This window comes from Strigops habroptila, chromosome 4 (assembly GCF_004027225.2).
Source record: "Strigops habroptila isolate Jane chromosome 4, bStrHab1.2.pri, whole genome shotgun sequence".
Taxonomy (NCBI): Eukaryota; Metazoa; Chordata; class Aves; order Psittaciformes; family Psittacidae; genus Strigops; species Strigops habroptila.
In genome coordinates this window covers 65897336-65921028 of record NC_046358.1, presented here as the reverse complement: position 1 = coordinate 65921028, position 23693 = coordinate 65897336, and positions in this window count along the sequence as shown.

Here is a 23693-nt window from a genome sequence, read left to right as displayed (position 1 = left end):
AAGCCAAAACATTGAACTGGTTGCTGGGTGAGCTTCTTTAAACAGTGTTTGTTGCACTATTAAACTTTTTCATTTACATCAATTTGGTTAGTCTGGTATAATGACTAGCTGATTCTAACCTCAGAAGCTCCTCAGGGTCTGGGAAGGCAAGGAAGTTTGTCTTCCCCATCCCAATCCATGAATGAAGTCAGACTGTGAGAGATACTACATAATAAATCTCAAATTCGGATCTCTAGTGATCAAAAGCCAATCAAATAAGTTTAATACGCAGAGATAATAAATTTCTTTATCTAAGAAATCTGTCAACACCCTGTCTTGGTAAAACAGTGTCTTGTTCTTGGTAAATTTAGAGTAGCATCATTTTGGTAAAGGAATTAGTTTCCCTGAGGCACAGGGAAACTATTTGGTAAAGAAAATGGAGAAGGAGGCTTTGTCACTTATTAAAGGAACAACCTTTTTTAATGGGAAAACAATGAGGAACAAACACCAAAAAAAGATCAGAGCCAGTCATGTAAATCAACACATTTTGCTTGTTAATTTGAAACCTGATTAAAAGCAACTATTTTTATCAGTTCCCCCCTCCACCCTATGTGAATGTATTATCAATTAGGACACCCTGTCTGCTTCTAAAGCAGAATTAAGGGTATTTGTAAGCATGTTGTTTTATTTTAGCAGTGTTCTTGTTTTTGCAGGACTTTTGAAGACTTCTAATATTTCTTTTTAAACTACTAAGTAATATTTAATTACAATGTCTGTTTCCAGAAAAGCTTTACTTTTATACTGGTATAAATTATGGCTTGATTTCTCTTTACACTTTCTGTAAATATCTTCTAAACTGTAAGTAGAGTAGAGAAAAGGAAACAGTGAGGGAAAGGTAAGGTCAGTGCATCAGATTCTTTTACCTAAGTTAAGTTTTCCAGGCATGATCAAAATAATTGTTATAGCTTGAATTACTTTTTTTTTTGGCAGTAGCCCTGTAAGTGGGCCTTTTCTGTTAGAATTCCCCTGTAGAACTGCTCCTACTACCATTTGTCGCATCAAAGACCTTCTGTTTACAGCTATCTCATGGCATCTTGTGGCTACAAGGCTTGCAGTTCTCACATTTGCTGAATGTCAACGAACTATAAAATAATTAGCTGAGAATCAGACCATTTAACCTGAATCAATTTATGACACCATGTTTTCTCGGTGCTGGCTCCATCACTTATGTCAGCACTATGCAGGCAGTCCCATTTGTACCAACTTAAAATGGAACTGATCATACACTAGTTAGCAGTTATTCACACATGGCCCTCTGGAATAATTTCACAAAGAGCTGTATAAGTGAGAAGATGAAAAGGAGTTGGATTTCACTGTTGGTTTAACATGTGCAGCTGTTTCACCCTGACATCCCTTTGTTAAATGTTCAGGAAATTCCATGTGTTAACAAATCATTAAAAAACACAAAACAAACAAAAAAAAAAATTCCCTATTCTCCTGAGTATTTCAGCTCCAGATAAGCGTGATAGCCCCGAATATATCATCTGGGTTAAGTCCCATATAGCTGCCATTTAAAAAGAGAGCTTCCATAAAGCACTATCAAAGGATATGAACTCTAAGGTAATTAATTAAGCTGGAGATTCAGTTGCATAATGATAATAATGATGATAATGAATATGATGATAAATATGATGATGATAAAAATACTATTAATAATAATAGTCATAATAATAATAATAATGTAATTTGGGCTAGACTAACAGAGTCTGAATCTAGAAGTTCAGCTGGCCAGCAGTAAAGACATGCTTGCAAAGTCTATACGGGTTCATCAGAGCATGGACTTTGGTATCCTCTGGGGGAGAACTGGATTCTGCTCACACTTCAAAACCCCTGAAGGAACAGAGCAAGGGAGAAGCAATGTGAACCTCAAGAAGGCATGTAATAAATGGACATGCTTTTCTGCTGATTTTAACTAGGGATGCTAACCACACGAGTATGGACGGTTTAGCAAGTCCCTGCAAAACCAAAGAGATAAACGAGTGCTTGATGATGATAAAGGTGTCATCAGTCTGAACTGACATTGCTGTGCAAATTCAAATTGATTTTTTTTCCTCTGTCTTCTTCATTTTGTCCACGAAATTCTCAACACCCAAAAAAAACCATCAGCCATCTCATGGCCTCTGCCTTAGAATTAATAGTGCTGACACTGCATTATTACTGCTGAAGTGTTAGACTTGTAATCCTGAAAGCACTGATCATAGCACAACATTTCCTTCTTATTCAGAGCATAAAAATGACCTGGCATTTTTTATTCATATAAAGCTTTTAACTTCTATGCTAGAGAGGGGATGGGGGAGCTTGCCTAGTTAGAGCATATAAGTTCACCTCTGCATTCCAGACGTGGGCCTGAAGGCCAAACAATCCATTATGTGCACAGATATATGTTTAAGTGGGAAGTCACACTCTGTGATTTAATCATAACCAAAACGCAGAGCCAATCATGACCCAACTGCATACATGGATAAGCATGTGCTGCTACTCAGCCATTAATTCTGACTAAGCATTTTAATAAGAATAAGAAGTCTTAGCCATCCTTTCAGATTGGTTAAGTTTCCACTGTAAGTACTAACTTGTTTCTAATTTTCCTAAAACAAGTTATCTTCTTTCTTCTGTTAGCTAACTAGCATGTGAGCACTTTGGGGAATTAAAGCATATTATAACCTAGTGAAGGAGGATACTCCAATAGAAGGTATTTGTAGTGGTCATAAAAACTGTCAACATGATGGAAATAAATAAAAGCACCTTGTGAAATCTTTGTCGTTTTAAACACGGCATCTCAAGATGTGAAGTCTCCATGGTTGGTGCAAGGACTGGCTCTGGTATTTGTCAGTATTGCTTTGAGTCTAATCAAAAGTGGTTGACAACGGCACTCTATTGAATTTCTTCATGTTAGGAGTCAGTGCTCCACAGCAATGAAGAAAAGTTTGTAAGACACCATATGAAAAACATGTTCTGCTCCCTCTTGCTTGCGAAGCTCTTTTCATTTCATGCTGCTCTAAGAAGTTCAGTGTTGTGTCTTCCAGTGCATATCACTCTAAGTGGGAAAAGATTCTTATGGATGGGCTTTGAACTAGTCATCTACAAGCACTGACAGAGTTGTCTTCACAGTGTAATACTTCGGGACAAAACCACTTCCTCACTGCCAAACGTCTCATAAGCGAACTGATAGAACAAGACCTTTATCATTAATTCCTCCCATACATCCATCCATGCAGTTTATGGACATGTTAATAAAACCTAAATATGAGAATCAAAGAAATTCTACAGTGAGAATAAGGAAGACTTAGACACAGATTTGCAAAGCAATCTGGGGAGTTTGGCTACTGAACATCTCTTTGTTCTGGTAAGAACAGCATTTCAGTTCCTGTATGTTTAGATTGCAACATAGCATTTGGAAGTTTCATTCTGAGAAAAATGAGGGATAGGTTTTTCAAGTTACTGTTGAAAAGGCAATAGCCAAATGCCCCAAAGTTTCAGACCTCAAGTCAATCAAGATGCATTTTCAAAATAACAGAAAGCTCCAGCCTACCTTGATCGTTTTATTACAGGATTTTCACACTAAAGTTTCACACTCAAATTCTTGCCCTATGAAACCAGATGCTTCTGTAGATCTGATGCTACATCTTTAGCCCTTCTTAAATATGTGCCCGTTAAACATAACCCTGCTAAGAATACTTACTTCAGTGCCTGCAACAGGGGTAGATGAATGAGAGGATCTGCACTCTCCTGGAGGCCTTCTGAAGCTGGGTCCTCATCCTATCTCTTGTGGACCTGTGGCTGGCAGAAAGAGGAGAGGAAAGTAATCAGAATCTGAGTTTTACAGCATAAATCAATGTTTCAGTTAGCCAGTTAATCATAAGAAGTCGAGAAGTAAAAAATGATGCTTCAGATAAAAGCAGCACAGAAAGCAGATGGTTTTGGCTTCCTCCTGGAAGCAAACTGGCCTGAGACAGAGCTCAATTCTTGTCCTGGTCTTAAGTTAGGAAGAATTCTGCTACAACTGGACCAAAGCAGAATCATCACTGGTTTCCCAGTGCAAACACCTTGTGTTATAGATCGAGATGACAGGCTGTCATATGTAAGTCTTTCCTGTAAGTGTAAGATGGCCAGTTTCTGAGCTGGCACTGAAGGTTATAAGGTTATAATAGTTAACATACCCTCGAATGGCAGAGCACCATGGGTCATTGGTAAAATGGAAGGCTTAGCAATGGATCAAATTGTATCTGCCAAATATATTTATCTTTCTGCTCACTAAGTGTTGAAGAGTCCTGGTGACACTGATAAGGGAACTGTTACTTATATTTGCAAAGCCTAAATACATAAGGTCATGACCCTGATTGGATAAGTGGTAGCTAAACCCTTATGGCTTTCTAACAATAGAAAAAATTACAGCACTGGTAATTGGGTACAGGCTACGAAGGAAAATGTGAATGGCTGTAACTACAAAGGCAGATTATGACTTTCTGACTCCTTGGCATGCTTTAGTGAGTATATGGACCATGCCACTTTAGTCTGATCTTCACAAAGGAATCGTCTTTGAACAAGCCGAGACTGACAGCTTTTTTCTCACTCTGTGTGAGGTTAAAGTCCGGGACCCGGCACTCACGTCACTGGTGCATGACAAAAAGTAGAGAAGTAACACTTTAGAAACACAGTAGGCCTTCTGCTGCTTCTTTTGTTGCCTGGACAGTCCAGTGTTCTTTCGTATCACAAAAATACAATAAAGGTGCTAGCCATCGATTTGGCCAAGGATGAAGCTGGCATAACAGACCTGCAATGGTGCAGAACTAATCTGCAGCCAGGCCTTTCCTGTGTGATAAGCCTACACCCAAGTAACCTAATCTGCATTGGGAAATCACACACACAAAAAAAGTGCCCAGCATTTAGTGATGGCCTGAATTTTTTCACAGTCATTTGAAGGTTTCCATTGGGGTCCTCTAGTCATTTGATGTGGCAATTAGCAAGAGCACTTTTGTACTCTATGGAGATGAAACAGCCCTCTTCGATAATTATTTTATGCCTTGAACAGAAACAAAAAAAGCCCAGAGAGCAGATAACATTGTTACATCAAACAGCAAATGGGTTGTGCTTGTAGCTATTGATTTTCTTTTATTAAAGCAAAGTGTTACTTTTCCCATGAGAAAAAAATCCTTGAAATTATAAGACAAAATTTCCCCATATTGTCTCTAAGGTCCCCACTTTATTATCTAAGGTTCATAACCTGGTCTGGTTGCTTTGATCCTATAGCATTTTTTAATTCTCCTTTTCTTTTAAAGTTCTATATGAAATATTAGCAACCTGAAGGATTAAAGTGTCAACACCATCTGCAAGCCCTTGGTTTTTGCCCTCAGAGCCAAACACACTGAAAGATAAAGTACTGAACTTCTTTAGTACTCTTAAAAGCTCCCTTCCTCCCCATCAGTATCATCTTTCTGCCAAGTACCTCTAAGAAGGAATAGTTTGATTCATCCCTAGTCAGTACAATCTGTGCTGGAAAAGGTACATCTGCAACACAGTAACTGGCTTCATTCACACTTCTGGGAGACATCATGACTTGTCATGATTCCTCCAAAGTAACAGTATTTATAACATGAAGTGGCAAGAACAATTAATATACATCATCTCCAAAGCAGAGTGAAGAAAGGATAAAATAACCACTTCATTTCCAATGCAAGATCAGTCAGATTTTATTAGCAGTTAAATCTGCTGGAACTTACCTTAGTTAAACATGTGAGGGAACTGAGACTTGGAAGTAGCTCTCTAAGAACTGCAGAATAAATGATGTCAAAACATATCAGTTCCTAATTTACTGCACTATTTTTTTTCTTTAAGTGAGACCAATCAAACTTTTAGCACTTTGAGGATTATTTTTTAATTTTCTTTTTTTGTTCATATCCTGCCTTTCTTTGTAGACCACAGGATCATAGGATCATAGAATGGTTAGGGTTGGAAAGGACCTCAAGATTATCTAGGTGAGCAAAGACTTAAACAGTAATAGATACAAGCAAAGATGTTTTACAAAATAAAATAATAAAACCAGATATCTAAGCCTGTTTTTAGAAATTTAAGCAGGTAACATTTTATCGTTTAGCTTATTGAGGGGTGTGTACATGGAACTGGAGATTTCTTCTTACATGACTGGTGGACATTAGGAGATGTGCACCACCCATCAAGTATTAACCTGGGGAAACAGTGAAGAGCTTCAAATCCTTTTGTCCAGAAAAAGCAGAAGAGACTTCAGGATAGCAGAACAAAAATGAGGGGCTATGTCTTTTGACTTGAAAGGAAATCTTGGATAAAGCTGGGTAAAATGATGAGAGTTTGGAGATAGCTGATAAATAATGAGCAGAGGAGGAAAACACATTCTGTATACAACTGCTCACCAGGAAGGTTGGTTTGAGACCATTTCTCCATTCAGAGCCTTGCTCAGTGCCCCTCTATTCTTTATTCCACTCTATGTATCTTCTCTTGCTAGGTGGTAGCATTCCAGACTTGTGCTAGCTTGTGTCCATATATTGTAGATATGTGCTACCCTTCTCTTCGGGTGTCTGGTTATGCAGCTATTATACAGAGAACCCATTGAGGGCACACTCAAACCAGGTAGATCACCAAAGAAGCTGTATGAGGTGCTAGCAGAAAGCAGGAGTGGACACAGCCTTCATCTCAGTTTGGAGGCATAGTCAGGGCCGAGCATGGTTTGCAGAAGTGGACAAGAGGATGAAGGTTAAATCTTTGCAGGCCCTCCCTCACTAGTAAAACACCCACCTTAAGAACAGCTATTACACAAACCAAGAGCTATCTAAACACGTTTTGGCAGCACCCTTATATTAGACCTTTCCATGCACATAGACACAACACACCTTCTTAGGAGACAGGAAGAGCAATCTGTCAGGAGTTTGCCTATATCAGAGGGACAAGCATCCAATTATGGAGGGAATATATTTCTCCTCTTCATGCAGTGGCCTCACTCCACAAGTGAGTGTAAAAAGAATCAGGTGTGAAGGCACTACAAACTCATCTACACTTTGACAATCCCTGATGCTGTTTGGGGTGCCATTCCCTAAAAGAAATAGGAAAAAAAAGATGTTACTCAGATCATCAGAGCTTTTTCACGTCTGTACTGCCAAGGCCTAACTACAACACACAAACTATGTGGTTTGTATGAAAGATGCACCATATTCAAAGCATCCATCATTTCCTGCTACTTTGAATACAAATGGTACTGAGTGGCGGAGCAAGAGGCCCGCAGGAGGTGTAAACACTTTGTTAGTGTTTCGTAGGAGAGCTGAACCCCTCTCCTTTGGCACAAGAATTCCCAAACATCTCGCAATAGCTGACCTGCTGTCGCAGGAAAGAGGTGCAAATCCCAAATTGGATTACTGGAAGCAGCAGTGGTACTGCGCTTGTTTTAAATACAATCCGTATGAGCACACAGAAAGATAAGAACACAGCATAAGCATAAGACTGAGTGTGGAAGACAACAGCTATTATTACCCAGATAATCTTCAGAGTTCTATGTAGGGAGCAAGAACCACAAGAAAAAAGAAGCTGAGCTATGAAATGGTGTATGCTTCTCCTGAGTTCAAGGAGAAAAAACAGAGATAGGGACAACATATAAAAGATACTGGAACACAATTTCGGGGCTTGGGAGGATCTGGAGCAACTGACTGTGCCAGCTGGGCCCATACCTCCCATGCAATATCCATCTATCCTCCTGGAAATGCCAACAGTTTGTATGATTGCGCTAGTTGGAGTAAGTGGGGATAGCGGGGCATGCATAACCACTCAGCACGTGGTACTTAACTGGGTGTTTATGCAGGTATCTCTGGTTTCATAGACTGTCCTGAGCCCTACATTAGTTAGGCCATTGCCACACTGATACAAATGATTCAGATCAGTTAATGTGAAAGTAACTATGATTAGTGTCTATCTGCCAATATGGCAGAAGTAAAAGGGATCTCATTAATGCATATAAATATCTCAAAGGCAGGTGCCAGGAGGATGGTGCCAGACTCTTCACGGTGGTGCCCAGTGACAGGACAAGGAGCAATGGCCATAAACTAAAACACCAGAAGTTTCATCTCAACATGAGGAAGAACTTCTTTACATTGAGGGTGGCAGAGCACTGGAACAGCCTGCACAGGGGGTTTGTGGAGTCTCCCCCTCTGGAGACATCCCAAACTTGCCTGGGCATGTTCCTGTGTAACCTGCTCTGGGTGGTCCTGCCTTGGCAGGGGGTTTGGACTGGATGATCTCCAGAGGTCCCTTCCAACCCTAATAGTTCTGTGATTCTGTGAACTTACCATGATCCTAAGGTGACACTGAAGTGGAATTATGTTCCTGAGAGTAGAATGAAACATCTCACTCAGAAACACTCTTCATGTGTGCCTTGCTGGCAGCACGCTTTCCTATCTCATTGACTTCAATAGGATTCAGACTACAGCTTAAGTTTTTAACTGAAATACCTAGCTTTAAAAACCCTTTTTTAAGGCCTTAGTTACATGGGAACGTTGCATTAGTTTGACCTAGGCTATGAATTTAATTGATTTAGGTTAATCAGTGCAAACTCTCATGGGAATATATTCATTTTGACGTAAAAGAGCAGCTATTAGTTTGTCTTAACTTAGCTTAGTTTTAAATTAAATCAGAGGTGATATTAATCTACTTACCTAATTATTTAACCAAGCTTAAATACTGTTGATATAAAAACTGACTGAAGTTAAACCAGTTCACTTCGCCTGTAGACACAAGGCTTTTGACCTTGTTGATTGAATTACGCAGTCTTCATTCTGTAGTCATCTTGAAGAGTGGGTGTGGGGAGAAGCCAACAGCAGTACATGTGTTCCCTTGAGTCCCTTAACGATAATAGCCAGTTACTTTTGTTTGACCTATGATATGGATGTGTACTTCTAAAAACATGTCTGCAGCCTGCTGCAGGGATATACATGTACATATGCTCTTTTAACTGCCAGAGATGATGTAAAAAACATCAGAGTTTAGGAAATGACCATGTGAGTGGGTGGCAAGAAAGAATCACAGCAGCCTCCAAGACAGTCTTCTGGGCAGAGAGTGATTTCAGGATGTGAATAACAGCTGTGGGTTTTCGCTGCTTAGAGTGCATCAAAATTCTGACAAATTTCTAGACTGGGGTAACATAACTAAGAACATGCAGGGGCTTTAATGCAGGATCAAGATAGAAACCTCCTTAATGCCTCAGTGCCCTCCTCCACCATACCCTGCCCTTAAGGAAAAGAATGGTTGAAGAAGTAGCAACAGGACAAGGGGGAATGGGTTTAAACTTAAATAGGGGAAGTTCAGGTTAGACATTAGGAAGAAGTTCTTGACTGTGAGGGTGCTGAGGCGCTGGCACAGGTTGCCCAGAGAAGCTGTGGCTGTCCCATCCCTGGCAGTGTTTGAGGCAGGTTGGACGGGGCTTGGAGCAACCTGGTCTAGTGGAAGGAATGCCTGTCTGTGGCAGGGGGTTGGAACTGGATGAGCTCTAAGGTCCTTTCCAACCCAAACTAGTCTGGGATTCTATGCTTCTATGACTTCTCATGCTTTACTTAATTGCCTTGTACATCACAATATTTATAATGTTGTCTCCTTTGACCATACTGCAAGTGTGGTATCTTTCAAATGGTACTTGCTACTACGTCTCTCATAGCTCAAACCAAAAAGATCTAGATTTTGCTGTTAAGGGATTTGGTCTTTTCCTGGGTGCTGATGTTGATCAATACAGAAGCCATAGCATGTACCTTATACACATTTAGCCAAGAAAAGACCCAATACTGAAAGTATTTATGGAATTTTCAAAAAGAAGGAGAGAAACAGTCTGTCCTCCTGAGTCTAAATGGTCCACAATGTCATACAGTTAAGACCCACCACCATCCCACACACACACAGGGGAGCACTAGAGGACAGCCAACTCAGCTAGGGATGGCAGTAGTGGCACTGATCTTCACATTGCTGCTTTGTTTGGGCATGTGTGAAAGGAGAAAAATCCTAAATCCTATGGCAGGTCTGTCTCAGCAGATTTCTTTGAGTGTTAATAAATGTATGAAGAGCTACTCCATATGCCAAAGTACCTGCCACTGGTGTTCTTGTAATGCCAAGGCTCTGATGGTCCCTTGTCTTCAAAACATACATCTACTGCCTCATCCAGGGTGCCCCATTTTTCATGTCTTAAAAGTCCAGCTAAGAAACAAGAGCCCCAAAAATGATGGAAATTCAAACCAAAAAAACATTTCCAATTAAAACGCAATTGGGATTGCTCTAGTTCAAGTCTCTAATGCCAATCTCCCAATTTATTGGGAGATTAAGATCCAAGATACTAAATACTGATACGACTCAATTACGCATGGCATAATAGGATGCCATTCAGTTCCTGGGCTATTTTGTTCCCTCCCCATGGGGTTGTCTTGTCTGTTTAGATCGTAAATTCTTTGGGACTTGAGCTTGCTACTGCTCCACTGAGCATCTAACACAATAGTGGTCCTTTCACAGCTGGCTCCTTGGCAATCCAACAAAACTACGCTTACTATTACTATTGTTCAGTGGGAATTTCTCCATTAACTTTAACTGGAATTAGATAAGGCTCATAAACCCTTTGAAATACATTACTCATAATGCTGAAGTAGAGCTGTGCTTCAGCATATTGTTGCATGGAATGTCAAAGGTCGGAAGCAGGAACAATCCCAGACATTGTTCCAGTTTCTAACTTGTGACATTCTGCAAAACAGTATTTTGGACTGCTATTCTTGGACTTTCGCAATCATCTTCTGACAGAAGCAGCATGTGAAATTAGACTGTGCCTTATTTAATTTTAGGCAAAACTTGCCAGTAAGTAAGCATAAGTGGTACCCAGTGAATACATTGGGTTTGGGTCTTAGAATAATAGAATCATAGAATGGTTAGGGTTGGAAAGGACCTTAAGATCACGTGCTTTGCCTGTGTTAAATTTGATAGGACAAAAGCTAAAACTAAAAAGTAAAACTAAAAATGTTTCAGTAGTTTTGATAACCTACTGAATTCTCTCACCCAGGCATGTGTAACCTCAGGCAGCTGCACACATAAAATCTGTGTGCTTTTATACCAAGGGTTTGTATATAATTGCAGTGTAAAGGTAGACCAGATAATAGCATTTAATTGCCATGTGCACTACGAGTAATCCACCATACAGGCAACAGAAGTGAGCCTGTGTCCCCAATACATTTGACCTCAGCCATGCAAGCCCAAATGGATATTAAAAGCTTATTCCAGGTATGAATTATATTTTCTTACCAAAACTGAGTAATGTTAAACTTAAAGTCTGTTTAATTTATCTCAAAAGGAGTTTGGACACATTTTTTCATGTAAATATTGAAGGGATGTCTTCTGAAATTTCACTCACAATTGAACCAATAGTAATCAAACAGTGTGTAAAACTTTCACTATCACACTTCTTGCAATGTTATTTGCCTCAGAACTGAAAAGGATGCTCCATGCTGTTTGCACTCTGACAAAAATGGGATAAAATAAGCATTACCATGGTTGCTTGAATACTGGCCAAAAAAAGGCAAGCAGAATTCCAGGCCTGGTAAAGAGAAGCCCATCTGCCATCAAAACCCTCTAGAACACAACCTGGAGTGATGGCAATTCACCACTGCATGATCTTGAGCTGCAGGAGCACACTGGGCTCTAATTCAGATGCTAAGAGACTTAGGAAATAGAGAACAAAAGGGCCATTTTACTTCCACAAGTCACTGTGCTGATAACCCAGCTTTGTAGATTAATAGCAGCTTACTCCATAAATAGGACTACCTGCCTCATAAGAAGACAGGATATAAAATACTAGTCAACCTAAGAAAATAGCTCAGAGTACAATCTAAACAAGTTAACTCTGAATTGCTATTTCTGGGTCAGAGCGATTATCAGGCATTAAAGATTTTCAGGCATTTTGCTTGCTTATAACTTGTAAAATGTTGCTTTGGTGTTCTTGAGGAGATGAAAGACTAAACTAATATTAAACCAAGATTTTTTAGTGTAGCTAAAGGTGAAAGAAAACTCTGAAAGTGTTTACAAGCAGGTACTCACCATGAGTTACGAAATTGGTGGTTCAAATGTCATGGGGAAATAGCATGTCAGTGCAAGTTCTTTAGTGATCAATAAAGTATTCTGCATTCAGGCTTCACAAAAAGGTTTCTGAGAACCTTCTCGGCCTCCCCCAGGGACAATCCTTTGACATATTCATTGACACCTACTGGGGTAGTTGTCTTTCTAGTTTTGCTATAAGACAGCAATTTGCCAACTCATTATCAGTGTGATTGATGAGAACACCATCTGAAAATCTGTCACACGATGATTGTTGGTTTGAGTCCTTCTCTAGATTGATCTCCTTAAAGACATACGCTGATGTGCATGACAAAATGTTTTCTGGGGAAAGACGCCAATGACAGGTTTTTTGAAAGAAACTGCAGTTTCTGCAAAAGCAATTGACTCTTCCCTCCCTCTCCCCATCCCTCCAACTTGCTCTTTTTTGCCCTCTCTTTGATATTTGTGTTTAAAAAGTAGAACATTAGACAGCTTTTGCTTTTAATGGCATTCCAGAGCTGGCTAACTCTACTGGCAAATGTGGTGGCTTTGGCACTCGTGTGTGAGACACTTGTAGATCTCTATGAAAAGTGTTTTGTAAATCAGACATACAATCCATGCACAAACACTAACCCTTACTGAGAGCCTACTAAACACTACATCACTGCAGTGCTTTCTAAGGTTTGCACAATTTCTCCCTCTCTAGCTAGTTGTTCTACTTCCATCCTGTTTCTGTCACACTTCTATAGCTGTTCTTCCTATAATAGCTGAACCACATTTTGGATTCTTCCTTTTATCCTTCTCATCGTTAGCCCCACTTTGTCTGTCCTGTTACAGGGAGGTGAGGCTGCACCCTGGTGGAAAGGCAAGCAAAATTTCCTAACGGAAACATGGAAGATAAAGTTCTCTATCTCTGCGTCTCCCCAGCTGCTGTGACTGGTGGCAGCTTAGTGGAAGTGTGTCTGCACGCATACTACTGCCCAATGCAGTGCTGTCCCATCTACCATGAAACCGTGGCAGATTTCTATCTAGGCTTCTTTTATGAAAGCATTTTTAATGGTAACATGAAGATATAAATCAACAGGCCATTTCTGTATTTCAGAAGTTCCTGCTGATAGCCAAACACAGGTTGCAATCACAGCCTTTGGATGCTGTGGGCTCACTGCTGGGCAGACACTGCTCCTGGGCTCCAGTGCCATGCAGGGTGGCAGCCCATGATTTGGGGGCACTTGAAGAGCACTTCCTTGTACCGCCTTGCTGCTGGTGTGAAGGCAAAGAGCATGGGATAGGGACTGGGCTGTGCTCTGCTCCCCACCCATGTTCTGCCAGGTAATGCAGATGTAGTTCTTTGCTAGACGAATTGGCAGCTGACAACTAGGACAACAAAGATTTAATGCAGATGTTTGACTTGAAAACACAGTAACTCCTACAACCCAGGTGGTCACCTTAAAATGCCAAATATGGTATATCAATTTCATCCTAAATTCTGCAGGAAATCCCAGAAAACTGAAATTGTTATACAATCAAAACAAAACCATACCTGTTTTCAACCTAAGAAACAGTCTTTCAACCTATTTTTCAGAAAACAGGCTTTTGCCTATGTGAGTAGTATATGTTTTCTATTGATGTTTTTTGGCAAAACGATCTCAATCTCAAAAAGATATTCAACAACCTGGTCCTTAATGAATGTATTTTAGTCCACTGTCCTGAACTGACTGTTCCACAAACATATCCAACTGTTTCTATAAAGCTTTTGAGGTAAAGATTGTCTTAAAGGTCTTTAAAATGCATTTTCATTATGTTATTTTAGAAAAGCAGTCTTATAAAAGATATTAGATGAGTCTTTGAGAGCTTTGCTCTTCAGCAAAATTAAAAATAGAACAGATTTGCTAGTTAGTTCTTTCACTACAGAAAAGAGTACTTCTTTTGTACACCTTCTACCTCTGTGTTTCTCAAATATTAAATAAGGTTCACTGGGGACAAAGGCATTGCAATTCCCACCGTATTCACTAGTATGCCAACAGCTCCGAAATGGAATAAGACAACTCTGTAACACATCTCAATAACAGTACTGTGCAGGGAAAGGTGTCCCTGCCCATGGCAGGGGGTTGGAACTAGATGATGTTAAGGTCCTTTCCAACCAAAACCATTCTGTGATTCTATAATTCACATTGTGGTGGGAATTTCAGTCAGCAGGCTGCAGTGAGGATTTGAAATGCAGTTAGAGCCTTAAGGAAGACATCTCAGGTAATGACTGTAAGTGAAGACCCTGGGAAAGACCCCACTTGCTACCCGACTGGGAACTCATTGCTGGTTCTGCATCAGAGCAGCGAGCAGCACCCCAGCAGTGCAAGCACCTTGGAGGCTGTGCAGGAGGCAGGAGCCATCCTTCCTCCAGTGCCACTGGGGCTGAAGGTGTCTGCAAGGAGGAGGGAGGGAAAGGATGTGGAAGAAAAGAGAAGTCGGGAAGCAGGGGGGGCAAGCACAATGTGGAATGACTTCAGGCAATTAAAACGAATGAAATATCCGGCTGAATGCCAAAGTGCCCTCTGGTTTTTTTGGGTTTTTTTTTTTTTCTTCACTGCCAATAGTCCATGAAAATGGGAAGGTATGTGAGGAATTCCCCACTTTATATTCCAGCTCCCATCTATTGTATTTTAGCTATGCCAGAGCAACGCTGTTATTCTCCCATGCAGTCTGGGAAGAATCAGGCATCTTGTCCGACAAGACTGATGACAGGGCTGAGGCTGACTGAGCAGCAGCTGGGTTTATCAATGCAAGCTGGAGGAATCTGCTGATCAGATAGGGAAACAAGAGCACTGGCTTCTGCAGTGAACCACCTTTTGGGGAGATCTCTTTTGTTGCCTCTCTTTGATCTATAGGAAAATAAACAGCCTTTGTTTAGCCATTCTGCTTGCAGTAGTAGGAGGTCAGTGATAGCAAATTGATATTGATACTCATTAGTAAGCTCTTGGAGTTGTCCTAGTTTTATTATACTATTTGAGTCTCATAAAAATCTGCTTTTTTGTTTTTGTTGTACAACGAAATCCTCTCCCTGTTGAAGCTAGTGGCTAAAATCCTACAGATGATGACAGAGACTGGAATTCAGTTATAGAACGCTTCCTAACAGAATCGTAGAATCACAGAATGGTTTGGGTTGGAAGGCACCTTAAAGCTCATCCAGTTCCAACTCCCTGCCACAGGCAGGGACATGTTCCACTAGACCAGGTTGCTCCAAGCCCTGTCCAACCTGGCCTTGAATGCCCCAGGGATGGGGCAGCCACAGCTTCTCTGGGCAGCCTGTGCCAGTGCCTCACCACCCTCACAGGGAAGAACTTCTTCCTAATGTCTAATCTAAATCTCCCCTCTCTCATCTCAAAGCCATTCCCCCTTGTCCTATCACTACATAATCCCCACATGTATTAACTGAGTCCAGCAAACATCCTTGCGTGGTGGACTAAAATTCTTACTAGTATACACCTGACAAAAAATCATGATTTTACTAGCCTGGAAAAGGACAATAACCTACTTCATCTGCAGAAACCTTAACTGGAAAATAGAAAAAATTGATGAATCTTTTTTTCCCTTAAATTTTTCTGGAAGGCTTTACTTTAATAATAGCAGCTCTCTCCCTGTCTCTCTTTCTTGGTATATTTAAATATGCGTGCATGTAAATCGTCTCCATAATTTTGTAGTGATTCCATTAAAACCAAAAGACTTCTGTATCCAAAAGTATGAAGAAGATGCACATATACTATATTCCATGGGATTTCTTAGTTGTCAGATGAATAGGTTCTCATGCAGTTTGACATGAGTATATAGGGCTTCTTGAACAGATCCATGATTTAATGATTAGCAGCTGCAGCGGAAGGGATTTCTAGCCTAGTTTTGATTGCATGCATTCAGGGAGACAGTCCAAACTTGTTTTATATCACATTACATATAGCAACAGATCACAGAAAAGCCAAGCACTTCTCTTTCTGAGTGTGGACAGTTGAGATTCAAAAAGAATTAAAATTAATGACAACGAAATAACAACTAACATGGAATGACAACACTGCATATAGTGATGATGCCCTTAAATCATGCAGCAAATTTGATTCAAGGCACATAAATGATTTATCTATCTCATTAATGTAATTGACCACAGACTTTCCACTTCTCTGGTTCCCTTTCACAAAGGGCTCCTTGCTCAGAGAACGTTGTCCCAGCTCATCTGCCTATGTCTGCAGATGAGGAAACTCACAACTTGTGCTGTTACTTCAAATAGCAGTCGTTCTGACAACCATAAAGCAGAACAGCCCACAGCCAAATTCCCCTCAGTTTTGATGGAACATCTGTGTCAGCAGACATATTGATTGTGCTGATATACCAGAAAGGATTGCCTAAAGTTAGTGGATTTATCTGGTTTTGGAGGAACATAAAGAAGAGCTCATTTAGGTGGAGACTGTAGTGCCCAGAGGACTGTGATTATAGCCGCATAGCTGCCTACACACAAACATTCTCTCTAGCCTGAAGTTGCACCTAATGGTGCTCCCCACAGGGTCCTGGCCTTCCCCTAGTTCAGAGCTTAGCACGTATTTCATGTGCCCTGTTTCTTTAGGCTTCCCTTCCATGAAAGCAGGATAGGATTGGGAAGAATGGGCGAGTTCACATCCAGGTCTCATCCTGTCTGGGAGCAAAACCCCAGCCATGACTTGAAGCCAGGCAGAGGGACTCATGTCCAGAAATACAGACATGCTCCGTGTGCTCCAGAGATTTGAAGGACCTCCTGTGTTCCCAGAATTGCTCTGGGGCAAAGTCATGGGCGGAAGGTGAGGTTCAATTCATCTTGCTTCAGATGTCTACACTTGCACATCTGTATCCTTTTTTACAATCCTTTTTTGTTTAAGGAAAACAAGGACTTCTGTGTTGGCATTCCTCTTATTACAATTGAAATTACTATAGAACTACATGTAATCACAAGCTCTGCTTATTTCTCCCCAATACCTCTAAGGAGAATCAAGATGGTAAGTACAGCAGAAGTCTTCACTGGGGCATGTAATGCTGGGAGACAAAAGTGCACATACAGCACTTGGGTGTATTAGCTACCTCACGTTGTGGTACATTTACTACAGATGCAACCTATGACTGAAGCCAAAACTGGATGAATTAACTTTGGTTTTGTAGCATCATAAATTATATGGAACTTAACCCTTAACCTAAGCATTTAATTCATATTTTTTCTATATAGAAAAGATACAAAGAATGAATAAATAATACAGAATCTACTCCCAAAACAACACCTAGCCTGACCTAGTATCTCTGTATAATCTAATCTATACATCCACATATACTATCATCTTCTTGGACTCTTGGACTTTGGCATGTTGATTAGCAGACATAGAAATGTCATCATAGTGGTTGGGACTTGTCTGATACTTTTGCTTATCAGTTGAACCTGTTTTTGAGAAGTTCTTGTTGTAAACTTTTATTGTTTCCTTATTTTATCTGGAAAAAATAATAATAGAAAAAAATAAAAGATGCATACCAGTGACTAAATATTCAAGTCACTATGCAAATCAATTCATACAAATGGTTAAAAAAAGAAAGATAGCTCCTCAACTTGAATTACTGATTAGTCATTAAAAACATGGAAAGGCAATAAGGTAAAGAGGAAGAAGCAGCAGCACTTCGAGGCATCCTCTAAGATCTGAGCCAATAGGCAGGAATCCCTACATCCAAAACTAAATTGAGAGATCTGTAACCTACTTTCCAAATTGAAATGACCAAGTCCTTCAGCCTCATGAAAAATGCATTTAGCACTGGGATCTTCACTGGGACTTTCAAAGAATTATAGAGGACAAGGCATCATGTTTTTCCCCTGTTTCACAGCTGTGTGAGGGAAAAGTACTATATCTTCTTAGCCACCTTTGTCTGCATCAGCTGCATAGAATCAGAGAATGATTTGGGTTGCAAGGCCCCTTCAGAGGTCATCCAGTCAAATCTCCTGCCTGCAGGAAGTCCAGTTAGAGCAAGTTACTTATGTTGGTGAAGTTTTGAATATGTCCAAGGGTAGAGATATCAAAACATCTCTAGGCAACCTGGACCAATATTTGACCATCCTCACAGTAAAAAATATCCTCTTCTTAGGGACAGGAGACTCGGGATTTAAGGGTCTCAGGATCTGGGGTGTTGAATATAAATACAAGAAGACAGTCTCCAAAGTCATCCATCAATTCCTTTAGCTGTCTTTATTACAATGCAAATGTAAAGATAAATCACCTTAAATCACTGTTTCATATGAGCATTTTTACTAATTAAGCAAGACAAGCAGTGTCTTTCCTTTTTCTTTTCTTTTTTTTCTTCCCTTCTTTGAGAGTAAGCAGACATCACAGTGTCTTTAGGCCTAGCCTTTCCCACTCATATTTGTGTCTGCATTTTCCAGAAGAATTTGCAGCTTTTCTCTGTGTATGGAAAAAGAGATGAAAGCAGAACACAAGTAAAGGCAGCAATAGAGTGCATCTTAAAGTTGAAGATCATCGCAAAATGTGGGGAGAAGAGAACGAGAAAGTCTCCTGTCTTTCGCCCTACAGTTAGAGAAAAATGTTGTGATCTTGGATTTAAATGGGATGAATAGAGTCATTATACCAAATGATTACATTGGACACTGGCCCAACAGACTCTTGACATTCTTTCTCACATTCCCAAAACAGACTTTGCCTAATTATAATGTTGTTTGTGTCCATTTTCAGTGTCAAATCTTTTTGCAATGGTGCTTATTCTGAAAAGAAAACCCTAAGCACTTAAATCATAATTTTAAGCCATTATATTAGTTAAGAATCAACTCAAATGTTGGGCAATTGCTAAGAGGCTTTTGGGCGTATTACTTTATGCAAGCTGGTAACAACAACAAGTTTCTCTTTTCAGCTGATACTCGCTTTCAGTTTCTAGTGTGTCTAAAGGTCTAATTGTACAAGATGCTAAAAGCCCTGATTCTTACATCCTTTTCAGACGAAAGTGGGCTGCAAACAAAGGTATGGCCTGAAATAATCAATGTCACATTTGGGCTGCACTGATCTAGGATGCAGGGCTAATAAAAGCAGAGATGATTTGGCAGTGTGTACTGTCTGTGTGCATATATTCACTATCTTTTCAGAGTGACAATTTGCCATGGCAGTGCTGATATAATTCAAACAAATACAGCCTTAGCGTACTGGAGGTGCGACGACTTCTGATTCAGGCAAGTACATCTGGTTCCACACGTTAAAATCTGCCTGTGTGCCATATGTCATGTGAACCAGGCTTCCTTTTCACACAGCTAAATACCAGATTAATATGAACTGTGTCAGTTGAGAGTGTCAATAGCAGTACAACAGGTCATCTTGAAATACTGCAGCACCAGTCGCACTGAGCACTAGTGGAGTATGCACACACACACATACACACACTTGTAGTTATTTAAACAGCTATATTTATCTGTAATTATGCACATTTATGTAGGAAAAAAAGCTCCCAGCACCCACTGTCTCTGAAAGCTGAGTCAGAGTGGATTATACATGCACAGATGCAGAACTGCGGGAAACAGAACTGTGTAGGTACATGGAAGTTATTATGGAAGAAATTGTTTGCTTCCCAAGCACACACTAAGTCTTCCTCATGTGGATATATGAAAACTTGTAATTGAGGATCCCTTGCGTGTATTTCCTCCTGAACCTTTAACCCACAGAGTAGCATAGTGGTGAATAGCAGCTCCTTCAACAGCAGGCATCAAAGTAGGAATAACACATTGCTATTCTATTGGAGAGATGAATTTATCAAAGATTTTCAGAAGCTGTAGTAAATAAAAGACAAACTCACATCAAAGACATGTCTAGGTTACTTTCTTAAAGGCAATTCCCAAAACAAGATAAGATTATGGAGCAGTTGAGGATTAGGGGTTATCAAGTCCACCTTGAAATGCCAGGTTAAAGAAATAGTTTACTTGGTAAAGAACCACCGTGTGTGTCTGAATTGATGAGCATGTTCAAAAGAATATTTGTTTTCAAAGATGTGGCAGAGTATTGATGAAAGAGAGAAGATTTGCCTTTAATTTCAAACTGAGACCAGTCAAATTACAGAATGTATAAATAAAGCAAAAGGCACTTGCAAAGATTTATACCTGTACCTTTGGAAATAAACCCTGCAAGTACAGACCTCTGTTTACAGCAATGAGGCACTTTAATGTTAGTTTCTAAAAATTAGATCAGGGACACTTGGATTTGGATTACCAGATCTTCACTTCTGTGTTTTCATTTGATGGTATTATAAAGATTGAATCTCAGCTTGGTTTTGAGAAGAATTCCCAGGGTTAGGTAGCTGAATACAAACAGCAAAGAACTTTTTGGACCAGGACTGCAAAAGCTAACTGACTTGCTGGATCACAAACCTCTGCATAGCATGGAATATAAGCTGGATGTTCTAGTGTTCTTCCAAACATTTTTCCTTGTTTTGTTTTAATAGCTGCCTCTGCAGTAGGAGGTTCTGACAGCTTTACTGATTGCATGTCATCCTGAGTCACACTGATGATCAAAAGAGTCATAAAGGAAAACACCTAATGGAAAGCTAACTCTAAAAATGTGGGGTTGACTTTAGGTTCAACGACATGTGATGGGCCTGCCACCTACAGCTCATGTTCTAGGTATTTATTTCTGTCTAGTGATTGCTAGCAAATTATCCAGGTGTACTTTCAGAGCTACATCTGCACTTCCTTTTTTCCAATTTCCTTATTTAGCTTTATTAGACCAATAGTTGTGCATAGTAAAAAAAAAAAAAAACCCAAACCACCAAATATTAACATTTAATCAGAAACATCAAGAATTTTTTTTCCCATTCCTTGTCTCCAGGAAAAATACATTGATTTTGTCCACTGATTCTTAAGCTTGCCATTTTTCCTGGCACCACTGGAGGAATATTGCTTCTCCCCATCCCTCAGGTTAGAATGACTAAGAATTAGTCTTGTGAGTGCTAAATAATGCTGAATTGGGACAGTTTATATCTAGGTTACAGGATTGAAAATACTTTTTTCTGTTCTGCCCTTTGTTTAGCCTCTTTGATTTAGTAACAGAGGCTTCTTTTTGATCTGGCTTTACCTTGTCAGTCCTTCATGTCCCACCCAGGGACTTTTTATTTCTTTTTCATCTAGTGATGCTGGCAAAGAACTTTTTTTTTTTTTGTTAAAAAAAGACAGAGGGAGGGACTTAGGGTTGTCATATAAAACCTGTATTACTCAGTTTTCAGTATCTCATTCAACTTCTCACAGCTTTGATATTTTAAGTAGGTATCACAACAAAGGGAAAAGAAGTGACTGGAAAAGTAATGTCGTGTATTAGGCTTGTTAATGGCCCTGAAAGTCCCAAGAAAACTTGCTGAAAGAAGGATCCTTTCCCAGGAGTACTATTTAATTTCTCTGAGAGTGTTTGCCTGGTGAATTAAAAAACTCTAAAGAGCACATTTAAGCAATGTGACTGCTATCTCAGCCTGTGCTATGTGCACAGCACCATTCGCCTTTATTTTTAAAATCCTTTTGTTAAAAAATCCGTTGCAGAGAGATTTGTGGAGAATCTGTTTCTTCTTTTGCTCTGCTGCTAGCTTACTTGGGAAATGTAGAAAACTGGAATAGAAACCCACATTTTTCCCACAAGGGCAGAACAAGATCAAATAAGTGATAAGAATATTTTGCTAAATAATTCCTCTTAGGAGTTGTAAGAAATGACCCTGCTCCAACACTTCAAATTATGAAGTGTGACAGTCCAAAGCAGATTAAACATGTAGTTAGAAGAATTGAACAGTGCAACATATGGGAGTCTAACAAGCAGAAGGAGTGAGCTGGCTTTTACATTGTCATTTGGGGTCATTGAAGACCCCAACTCTGATCTATCTTCTGCCACATGTTTCTTTGTATAATACAGACAAGTCAATTCACATCTTAGTTGCCTATCTATAACCCCGTTGATATCACCCTGGATTCATTTGAGAGCAGGCAGCAGGTTCCGAGTGTTACAGACACAAAAATCCTTCCCCTGTCCATGCTAGAGGTGAGGCTGCCAGCAGCAAGGATGCAAGACCTGCGCCTTTGCCCTGGTCTGCCCCAAGAGGGCTTCTTGTCTCCCAGAGTCACACTGGCTTAGGCTCCTTCCTCTTTCCGCATCAGAATAATAGAGAATTTGTATAAAACCATTCCTACTCTCATGAGTGGGCAATGAAAATAGTTTAATTATTCTCAATTTGTTATTATTTTCCATTTCTGGTCCCCTCTTCAACAATACGCTAATACTGATTGGATTGCACCCCAGAGCAGTTTATACATTACATTTCAGTGCTTATTAATGCAAGAATATAAACTAAACATTTCTACATGGATTAGACTTGCAGAATCTAGTTCCCAGAAGTGAAAGACAGGGGGCATTGCCCCTTCCAACATAAAAAACTCAACGAGCTTCTTTTTATGATGGAATTCTATTCTATTCTGTCTAGACAAACTTAGTTTTGAACATCCATAGAAGAATATAGAAGGAAAGAGCTTGGTCCAGGGTTCAACTTTACATCTAAATAATTTGATTCATTTAACTACCACTGAATGTGAGAGCTTTATAGAACTGAGCTTTAAATTGTAGTAACCAGAACCAGGAAACTACAAGATTGATGAAGAATAAGAGCAACTTGGACCAGCTATTGATAACCCTCAACTCACAGTTTGGTTTCCACCAATGTGGCTGACATGCATTTCCATTTGAGTGATTGGCTTTTGAAATTCCATGTTCCAGCAATCACCTAAACCTCTTTATTTCTTGATTTCTCACGTTACAGATCCTTCAAATCTGACCTAAGCATTGAGTTGTTTCAATTAGAGATGACCCCTGTTTTAACTTTCCAGAAATTCCTTGTTTCTTGTGGCTTGGCTACAGAATGGGGCATAATAGAGGATTTCCAGAGCCCCAGCTCAGTACTGTGTGAGCTGTGTCCCTGCAGCACCTGGCAACACTTGGTAAAATTATTTCACCCATGAAAACCATGTGATAAAACACAGTGCCCTGAAAAACTAACCCCAGCAAAGCCCCCAAAGTAAAGCCACTTCATATCCATGTCCCTGCCAGCTAATGCTCAACATAGAGGCCAACCACTGATTTCTCAGGTAATGCCACAAGGAGGAACAGTCTTTTTTCCTGTTTGAAAAGAGATTTTCTGGCAGTGGCAATGACTAGAGTAATTTTTATATTTTTTTAATATATTTCTAAATGATCCTTTCATTTGAAAATACTGAGGCTGGGTCCAAGGCCAGGTCGGACGGGGCTTGGAGCAACCTGATCTAGTAGAAGGTGTCCCTGCCTTGGAACTGGATGAGCTTTAAGGTCCCATCCAACCCAAACCCTTCGGTGATTCTATGATTCTATATTATCAAATCTGAGACATTCCAAGTTTATTGTTACACTTTATATTAACCTTAGAGGTGGTATTTCTCTAGTATTCATTTTCCGTTGTTGTCCCAGGTTCAGCTACAGCAGTCATTTTTTCTCCTTCTTAGCATCTGGTGCAGTGCTGTGCTTTTGACTTTAGTCTAGGAACTA